General features: G+C 35.7%; 1 pseudogene; it reads left to right on the forward strand.

Annotated features, from left to right (window-relative positions):
- The first annotated feature begins 4,916 nt into the window (after positions 1–4,916).
- On the forward strand, positions 4,917–10,381 carry LOC126947202 (testis-specific chromodomain protein Y 2-like; annotated as a pseudogene).

Genomic DNA, 10,381 nt, shown 5'->3' on the forward strand with positions numbered 1-10,381 from the left:
CCTTATTCACCATTATGGTATTCAACATGACATGGCTTCTGACCAGTGCACTCATTTTACAGCTAAAGAAGTGTGACAGCGGGCTCCCACTCATTAAATCTACTGGTCTTACTATGTTTCTCATTAGCCTGAAGCAGCTAAATTAATAGAATGGTGAAATGGCCTTTTGAAGTTACAACTGCAATGCCAACTATGTGACAATACTTTGCAGGACTGTAGCAAAGTTATCCAGAAGACCATGTATTCTCTGAATCAGCATCCAATATATGTTATTGGTTCTTCCATAGCCAAAATTCATGGATCCAGGAATCGAGCAATGGAAGTATAAATTTCACCACTCACTATCCCTCCTGGTGTTCCACTAGCAACATTTTTGTTTCCTGTTTTTTTATGACATTATGTTCTGCTGGCCTAGAGGTCTTAGTTCCCTGAGGAAAAATGCTGTCACCAGAAGAAACCATAATTATTTCATTAAATCAGAAGTTAATGTTGTCACCTGGACACTTTGGTCTCCTCCTACCTTTACGTCAACATTCTAAGAAAGCAGTTACAGTGTTGACTGGGGTGATTGACCCAAACTATCCAGATGAAATCAGCCTACTATTCCACAGTGGAGGGACGGAAGAGTAGGCATAAAATACAGAAGATGCATTAGGATGTGTCTTAGAATTACCTTGATGTATGACTAAGGTCAGGGAACTACAACAACCCAATCCTGACAGGACTACAGTTGGATCAGACACATCAGGTATTAACGTTTGGGTCACTCACCAGGGTAACAACAAAAACAACAACAAAACCAATAAAAACCACAACCTGCTGATGTGCTTGCTGAAGGCAAAGGGAACACAGATGGGTAGTAAAAGAAGTTAATCATCCATACCTGCTATAAACATGTGACCAGCTTCAGAAATGAGGGCATTAATTGTCTTAAGTATTTCCTCCTTCTTAAAAAAAAAGTCTGTGGATGTCTGCACATGTATAAGAAAAATATCCTTTTTTAGTTTTCTTTATCATGTTATATAAGATTTATTGAGTTCTCATCAACATTTGCATATTGTAAACTTTATGAAATAGTGTTTGGATAGGGGACTGTTGCATTCCTGGTTGTAAGAGGATAATTGTATTATGTTAGGTATAATTATTACCTCATTTTTGTCTGTGTTTGAAGACTAAGTGTTATAGCAGGAGATGTGTGTTGATTCAAGTGGACAAGGGGTAGACTTGTGATGGTTAATACTGAGTGTCTAATTCATTGGATTGAGGGGTACAGAGTATTAATCCTGGATGTGTTTCTTGGGTGTTTCCCCCCACCAAAAAAATTAACATTTGAGTCAATGGGAAGATCTACCTTAATCTAGTGGGCACAATCTAACAAGCATCTTGCGAATATCAAGCAGGGAGAAACACGTCAAAAAGCAAGATGGGCCTAGCTTCCGAAGCATATATGCGTCTCCTGTGCTAGGTACTTCTTGTATATATATATATGTGTGTGTGTGTACATATGTATGTATATATATGTGTATGTATATATACACACACATATATGTATATATAAAAATATATAAACAGATGGCAAATTAAACAGTTTGTAAGTATTCTCAAAATGCATTCTTTGAATAAATACTAAAACTGTAAACCTTTTACTAAGTTAGCTTATTTGATGCTGATACTGTAAACTAATTCCACACAAAAAATTCTGACATATATATATATATATATATATATACACACACACACACACGGGTGTACGTGTTTCAGTGGTCCGTATGCATCTCTGTAAAACAAACCCTTTAAAGTACTTATTTTTCTATTTACTTACTGGCAAGGCCCTAGAATCTTTATCAGAGGAGTTACTTAATAAGTGGTTACCAATTAGTAAACACTCTTCATTTCTTCAAAAAAAAAGATGTATTATGTCTTCTTAGAAAATGACAATTTAAACTTTCACAAGGATTTAGTAAATACTGGTTTATAATCATTGTAAAATGTAGCCATTAAAATCAGGTTAAAATTTAAGTATTAGCTACCTGAGTGAAAAAGCTGTTACAAGTAATAATACTAATTGTAATAATAATGAAACAGTGCCGGCACTTTGAAAAATCTGGAGGTCAGGCACAGACTTCAATAAATATTCCTCTTTCACTACAAGCTTGGCCTGAACAACTCTGTTTCTACAAATAATGCCAACTTCTGTACACCACTTAAAGTCTGCCAATGCCTCGATTTCACACTCTCTGCATTGTTCCAAGAATGTGTCTAAGCAGCAGCACTCTCCCTTAGTATATTAAGCAAAAAAAAAAAAAAAAAAAAAAAAATTAATCTTGCCTTTTCATTTTAGATTTTGAATGGAATTTTATTAATCTTGGAGAAAAAGCAAGCCCCATATGGGTAGGCATTCTGCCTTGTGGATACCATGTTGCTGCTACTTGCTAAAGTTCTGAAACAAATTTTTGATTCAAACAGGTTTTCCATTGTAGATATTCACTTCCCTTTGGATTTATCTTAACATTTTCAGATATTTTTCCTCTTACATCAATTTCCTCATTCATTGCTTTTTATTTTCTCTAATTGCCTAATATGCATTTTTGTGAATGCATTTTTATTATGTTGGAACAACGCAGAGCACAAATAATTCTGATCAAAGATGCCCACTAGGCAAACTCACATTAAATAACTCTTTTTAAAGTAGAAGATACCTGAGCATTAGTTCTACTAAGCAAGTTTAACAAAATTGAAAATCCTCTAACCCCAGCTATAATCCTTGAAAACTTGTTTTCCATTTGGCTGACTTACTGTAATCTCCTCAGATCATTCCTGGCTTAAGACTTTCTGAACGCATGATGTGTATCCATAATACAGTGTGCCAATGCACATGTATGCATATGTATTATTTGTGCCTTTCAACTGTAGTCAAGATTAGCTCTATTCCAAATGCTGTTGATTGAGTTTTCTCCCTTTGTACCTCCAAAACAGGTGACTAGGGTTTTATTTTTTGGCATTCACATTTTACAAAAATATTTAAAAAGCAATGGGAAGGAAAAGCAGAGAAATAGAAAATATATCATTTAGTTTCTAATCATTGATTAACTGAACTGACCTTACTTTACTAATGCCTACCCTAAGCTGAATCAATTGAAGTTACATATGCTTTTTCAAATCCTTCGGCTTTATGGAAACCAAAGTTGGAGTTAAGAAATCTTCAAAATATAATATCAAAGAGTTCTAAATGTGTGTTTTCTAAAATAATTTTATCAAGAGATGGTTCAACATGGTTAATTTCTCAAAGGTGCCTGAGACTCAAGATTTTAGGATATTTAGCAGCATTTCTAACCTCTCAGCAATAGATGCTAGTAACAACCTTACCAATTCCACTTCCAGTCATGAACCAGGTGTAGAATGAAACCGAAAGTGAAATCTACAAACCTATAAAACTGCAAGACAATCACATGGACTGTCTGTTACCTCTGTGAGCTCATCCTCTATTACTTTTCCCCTTCTACAGTCTGCTGTAGCCACGGTTAGCTGGCTTTTTGTAAGCAATTTAAACAGGCTTCCACTGGCAATCATCGTTCTTGTTTCTCTTGCTGCATACTTACATTATTTTCTTATTATTTCATTTAGCTATTTAGTTGAAATTCACTTTGTAAGCCACTTATTGTATGTTTGTTTCACACAAAACCAAAATGTACTTTATAACTGAGAATCTTACCTCATACATTTTATATGAAATTGATAATTTCAATTAAGAAAAAGCAACATAAAACCTTATAATATAACCACTAAAACAAAAACCTAACATCTAGGATCCCAAATTGGAAGTGTAATATTCAATTTAAGTATTTTAAACAAGAGACAAAACATAAACCTCATAAATAACAATAAACTCTGAAATGAGAAAACACTCAGTTCTTCATAGATAAAAATAAAAGCAAAATGGCAGGGCTAACAGTTTCAAACCATTAAAAAAAAAATGAAACCATCAAAAACAGTCTGGACTCTGAATATCAATAGTTTATGTCAACCAAGTAAACATCTAATCTAGAAAGACAATTATAACATTGTAAGGTTTTTAAATATTTTTTTCTTTGTGGATTGCCCTATCATCTCCTAGTCACAGATGAAGCCTTCAGAATTGAAACTCACATTGTCAAAGTGAGGACCTGATTCCTACTTCTGGAAAAAGCAAAGAAGCCCTTATATGCTAAATTTTTGTGTTTTATTTTTTCCAGTCTTTCTGCAGGATACATGAAAATTTGCTAAAATAAACATTTATTTCTCTTTTGCCTAACTTAGAAGTCATTCTCGGTTGGAAATGCCAGGAATTGGTCACAAACATTTAAGTTGCTGAGAACAAAATACTGAAGCACTTTAGACAATCATACATATGCTTACGATGGAAATATTCTAAAAAATGTAAAACAATATGCGTTAACCCTCAAGTTTATCTGTAGATTCAAAGTGAGAAGAAAGTGAAGGTTAAGACAGAATTATGAACAATCCCCCTGCTAAAGTAGAGTGTTAATACATACGCTGTATTCAAAAGTGATAGTCTTATTCAAAGTTCTAATGGAATGCAAGCTAAGCTTTTAATAACTAAGAAAACATGTTGCATTTCAGAAATAAATAAAAGCATTCAGTGTTAGCACATTATGATGTTGCAAATATAGAGTTTTCCGAAAAGCAAAAAAAAAAAAAAAAAAAAAAAAAGAAGAAGAAAGATAAAAGAAAAAAGAGAGAGAGAGAAAATTATGACCAACATAAACTAAATGCAGGAATTAGATCTATGTCCCAAATTTTATAGACAGAGAACTTAAAATAACAGTTTGAAGTAAGGCTAAAGAGAAATGACTGACAAATGATGAAAGAAGAACATGAGAGCATCAGTGAGACAAACTGTAAAAGAAACCGTAAAAATGGAGGTAATGGAAATAAAGTCTACAATAAAGGAGTTTAACAGCAGATTCGAGCAGGTAAATAGTCAATCTGTAGGAACAAAAACTGAAATAACCTAGTCTGAGAAGTAAAATAAAAAAATAAGTGGAAAAAAAATCTAAAGAGTAAATAGAACACCATGAGGTATAGCGGTACATATAATATGGGTGTCTTATAAATGAAGAAAAACAGAGGCCAAAAAAAATTAAGGCAAAAATGGCTGAACATTTCCTGAACTTAAAAATCTGAATCTAAAAGCTGAAAGGGAACAAAAATCTGTAACCACAATGTAGTCAATGATAGCCGCATCAGTATAAACAGAAAGGGAACAGCAACTTGCTATGTACAAGAAGATCTTGATTAAAATTAACAGACGACTGTTCTGCTGAAACCACGGAAGTTAGAAGGTGGTGGGATATACAAGTTTTAATAGAAAAAAATGCTATGAAACCTGAAATGTGTAACTGGTAAAATGATACTTACGCAAACATATCTAGATAAAGAAAAGCTAAAGGAAATTGTGACTAAAGCTTCTCTAAAATAAAAATGCTATTACTATTACCACCCTGACAAACTTATGTGTTAACGAACACTCTGTGTGCACAGATATAATCAGAGACAACATTATAAATTGAGAAGGATGGAAAACTACAAGAGCAGCATATTTTAAAATTGTTGACCTTAAACATTAGATTATTCACTCAAGTTAGTATTGTAAAGTCCCAAATATAGTTAAGTGTAATATAAAAAATAAAACAGAAGATTTAAAAAATTTAACCAAATTTTTTAAATGAGCAAAACAGAAATTGAGGATCAAGTAAGACAAAGAACATAAGGAAAACAAGTAGGTCATTGTCGGAGTATGTAATATTGTATTTGTAACAACTTTAAATGTGAGCTCCAGCTTAAAAAGGCACACACTGGTACAAGTGTAGTGTTAAACAAAGGAGTCACTTCTGTGACTTCTATGCAAGGCAAACTTTAGGTGCAAAGACAATTAGGCTAAAGTAAAATGATAGTAGATTCTGGGAAACTGCTGCAATGTACTACGGAGCACTATATACCATCTCTTCAACTATACAATAGGGGCTGTGGCAGGATTAGTACGATGCTATCACCATAGAATTCCGAAGTCTATCTGAAGGTTTACAGCTTCCAAAAAATGATTTGTATAACAGAAATTAAATTTTATCAATTTTATAGCACAGATCAACAGCAGCTACTTATTCTTTATTAACCAACACTGTGGGATGCTGCCTTGCACGTATTTCTGGAGCACCTTACAAGAGCCATGATAAACAAAAAGAACCCTGTCCTCCAAATCTCAGGAGGACTTGTTCACCGACGGCTGCTTCTGCTTTATGGAGGTCTCGACAGAGGTGAACAGTCATTGTTTTATTCCCCAAATACTATGCAGGCTCCTTGTCCTTCTGTGCAATCAATTTTCAGAAGATTTAAAAAACCAGAACATTTTTTCCTAATTGTTCTTCTTTTTCTCTTAAGAGGTTAGACATTTGTGGGCAGAAACAGTCAAAACTAATCGTGTGTGTGTGTGTGTGTGTGTGTGTGTGTAGAATGAATTTTGGTTTTAATGATTATGTGACCCCAAACAATGCAGCTCAAAAAAGACCCAAGAAGAAGCTCAGTAAGGCTGATTTACAGGAGAGAAAGAGTCTATATAATGAATTAAAAAAACCCTACTAAACCACAGAAGAAAAGTCTTATTTTCAAAGTTACAGCCCTTTAAAATTTAAATGCTCTTTTTCAGCAATAGCAAAATCATAAACCATAGAGTGAAATAGAGAAGTATGGCTCATAAAAATAAAAAAATTATGATATGAAACTTTTTTAGACAGCCCAAATGGAAGTCTTACCAAAACATAGTATTTAAAATTAAGCTTCATAGTAAGCTAATAGAATAAACAAAAGAAATACAAAAATTATGAACAAAAATTATTAATAGAAAGAGTGAAACTATTTTACAATCTAAAAAAGTCTACAAAGATATATATATATAACTCTGTGTGTATGTGTGTGTGTGTGTATATATATATATATTCATATACACTACAGATATTTAAAAGCAGACTTGAGTCGGGGGAAGAACAATCTATCAGCAAATCAAAGAAAGGGTAGTTGACATGATTAGATTAGGAAGTGATGGAAAAAATAAAGTCATGAGAACACAGCCTAAAATGCTGTGGGACACTATCAAGCAGCCATATTACGCATACTGGAAATTCAAAGAATGAGACAAAGATTCAGGAAGACTATTTAGAAACAATAGTGGTAAAAAATGTCAAACTCAACAAACTCCAACAAAGAGAAAAGCAAAGAAACAAACTCAAATTATATGATAATGAAACTCTTTAAAAGAAAGACAGAGAAAATCTTGAAAGCAGCAAGAGAAGTGGCTAATCATCTTCAAAGAACCCTCAGAAATAATCAGCAGATATCTGAAAACTCAGAAGACAGAAATCAATAGACTAACATGTTCCAAATGATGTCAGAAAAAACTTTTGAACAGAAATCTTATGTTCAAAAAATTTTGTCCATCACAAATGAGGGAGAAATTATGACATTTCCAGATAAAACCTGGGATTTTTCACCAGTAGACTACCTTTTAAAAGAATGTGTTATGGGATACTTCACAGTAAAATAAACAGACATTAAAGAGCAGTATGAATGAATATATATTAAGGTAAAGATAAATACAAGAACAATTATAAAACATAAAAAGTTAACAATGTACAACTCCCCAATTTGTTTCCCATGTAATTTAATAAACTAACATATTTAATAAAAATACTATCACTAACTTGTGTTTTTGACATACAATGCATAAAGTTATGATTTTGAGAACTCGGTAAGTGAACTAATGGGAGTGATGCTATACAGGGGTAAGGGATTTGTAAGTTATTGAAGGTAAGCTAGCATAACTTTAAAAGTGGATTAACTTTAGCATATTCAATGTCATCATAATATCAATGATAATTAAAAAAGAAAAAGAGAGGTCAGGCGCAGTGGCTCAAGCCTGTAATTCCAGCACTTTGGGAGGCCGAGACGGGTGGATCACGAGGTCAGGAGATCGAGACCATCCTGGCTAACATGGTGAAACCCCGTCTCTACTAAAAAATACAAAAAACTAGCTGGGCGAGGTGGCGGGGGCCTGTAGTCCCAGCTACTCGGGAGGCTGAGGCAGGAGAATGGCGTGAACCAGGGAGGCGGAGCTTGCAGTGAGCCTGGATTTAGTTACCCTCACCTGAGGCTACCGAGCCAGCTCTCATGTACCATGAGACAAAGTCCAAGCTGTCCCACCAGGGAGTAAGTGTGGAGAGGCTGAAATACATAGCATAGCTGCTATTTCACAGTTTCCACTACTCCAGTGGTGATGAAGTAGAATAGGCTCATCCATATAGAGAACCTGGTGAAGAACTGGAAGCAGAAAGAAGTGGCTATGTGGAGACACAACTGAAACAAAGTTGGCACAGCAACTGCTCCAATCATGTCTCTTTCTTCATAGCTTTCCAGGAGTTTGAAGTTGAAACTATTGTTGACAAAAGACAAGACAAAAGTGGGAAGATGGAGGTTAGGCACAGTGGCTCATGCCTGTAATCCCAGCACTTTGAAAGACCGAGGCGGAGGATCAGGAGTTCAGGAGACCAAGACTATCCTGGCTAATACAGTGAAAACCTGTTTCTACTAAAAATACACAAAATTAGTTGGGTATGGTCGCAGGCTCCCCTAATCTCGGCTACTCCCGAGGCTGAGGCTGGAGAATCGCATGAACCTGGGAAAGGGAGGTTACAGTGAGCCGAGATTGCAAAACTGTGCCATTGTACTTTTGCCTGGGTGATACAGCAAGACTCTGTCTTAAAAAAAAAAAAGTTTTGGTGTTGGAAAGTTTAGGAGAAACAGCATGACACTTGGGAACCAGAGCAGCTCCGGTGAAAAATGTGTATATGACTTTAACAGATGACAGACTGAAAAACAGAAAAAAAAAAAAAAAAAAAAATGGCATGGACCAAAACAAGCAGAAGATTTTCAAACAGTGCCAGAAGAGGAACTTCTAGATCTACCAAACCTAACTTTTCTAACAACATTCCTAAAACGCTAGTGACTGGCAAATACGACACATTCAAAAGCAGCTAGTTATGTGCTGCCAGCCAGAATGTTAGCAGAAACCCAGCATCACCTCTCTCCGACCCAAAGAATATGGAGCTAGTAATTCAACTATCAAGAAGGACGCTTGCCCCTCACAGCCCCTTTAACAACAAGAACACAGTGAGTGTCATTCAGGAAGTCAAGAAAATGAACCCTATTGCAGCAGATCAGCAGGATACAGTGGTCTTCAAAGAGGAGAAAGGGAAGCTCGTCAGGATTTTTTCAGTTCCCAGGGCAGGACAGTGTGGAATAGAGAACAAGGCCCAGATTCACCCACTATTTTCTCAGTTATCTGGCTTTGTTACTGCTTCCATGGCTGCAGCCTCAGCTACCAAAAGAAGGTATAGTGGTATTAATGGGCCCATTAACAGCCAATGGAACAACAGACATGCATACATTAGTTCCAAGAGTGAAAGGTGGGCAAAGAAATGTTACTGATGATGGCAGAGTCCAGCCTTTTATCAAGAAGATATACTTCACCATAAGCCTAACAGAAAGTGCCAGCACATACAGAGACATTGTAGTGAAGAAAGAGGACGGATTCACCCAGATACTGCTATCAACTAGATTGACAGAAAAAAAATGCTCTGAATGCAGAAGTAATTAAAGAAATGGTGAATGCTCTGAATAGGGCTGCTGTGGGTAACAGCAATCTTGTGATGTTCAGTGCAGCTGGAAGTGTCTTTGCTGTGGTCTTGGCTTTGGGTACTTTGTGAAGCATTTAAGGAATGACAGAAACAGAACAAGTCTTGAAATGGTGGACACCCTCAAGAACTTTGTGAATACTTCCAATGAATTTAAAAAGCCTATTGTTGTATCAGTCAGCGACCCGTCCTTTGGAATAGGTGCATCCACATTGTGTCTTTGTGCTTTAGTGTGAGCTAATGAAACAGCTTGATTTCAAACCCCTTATATGATGTTTGGACAGAGGGCAGATGGCTGTTCTACCGTTACATTTCCCTAGCACATGAGTGAAGCATCTGCCAATGAATTGTTTAATTGCTGGGTGAAAGCTGACAGCAGAGGAGGCATGTGTCACAGGCCTGGTATCTCAGGTCTTTGCAAGTTTCACCATGTAGGTTATGATACAAATGAAGAAGCCTGCCTCAGGTAATCGAGTTGTGTGCTGGAGAAATGGAAAGCCCTTGTATGCTGTAATATTAAGATGAAATTGGAAAAGGCCACAGAGACAGAGTGTGAATTGCTGAAGAAAATCTGGGGCTCAGCTGAAAGGACTGAAGCCATGTTAAAGTATGTGCAAAATACAATTGAGGAGTTTTAA

This window comes from Macaca thibetana, chromosome Y, assembly GCF_024542745.1.
Source record: "Macaca thibetana thibetana isolate TM-01 chromosome Y, ASM2454274v1, whole genome shotgun sequence".
NCBI lineage: Eukaryota > Metazoa > Chordata > Mammalia > Primates > Cercopithecidae > Macaca > Macaca thibetana.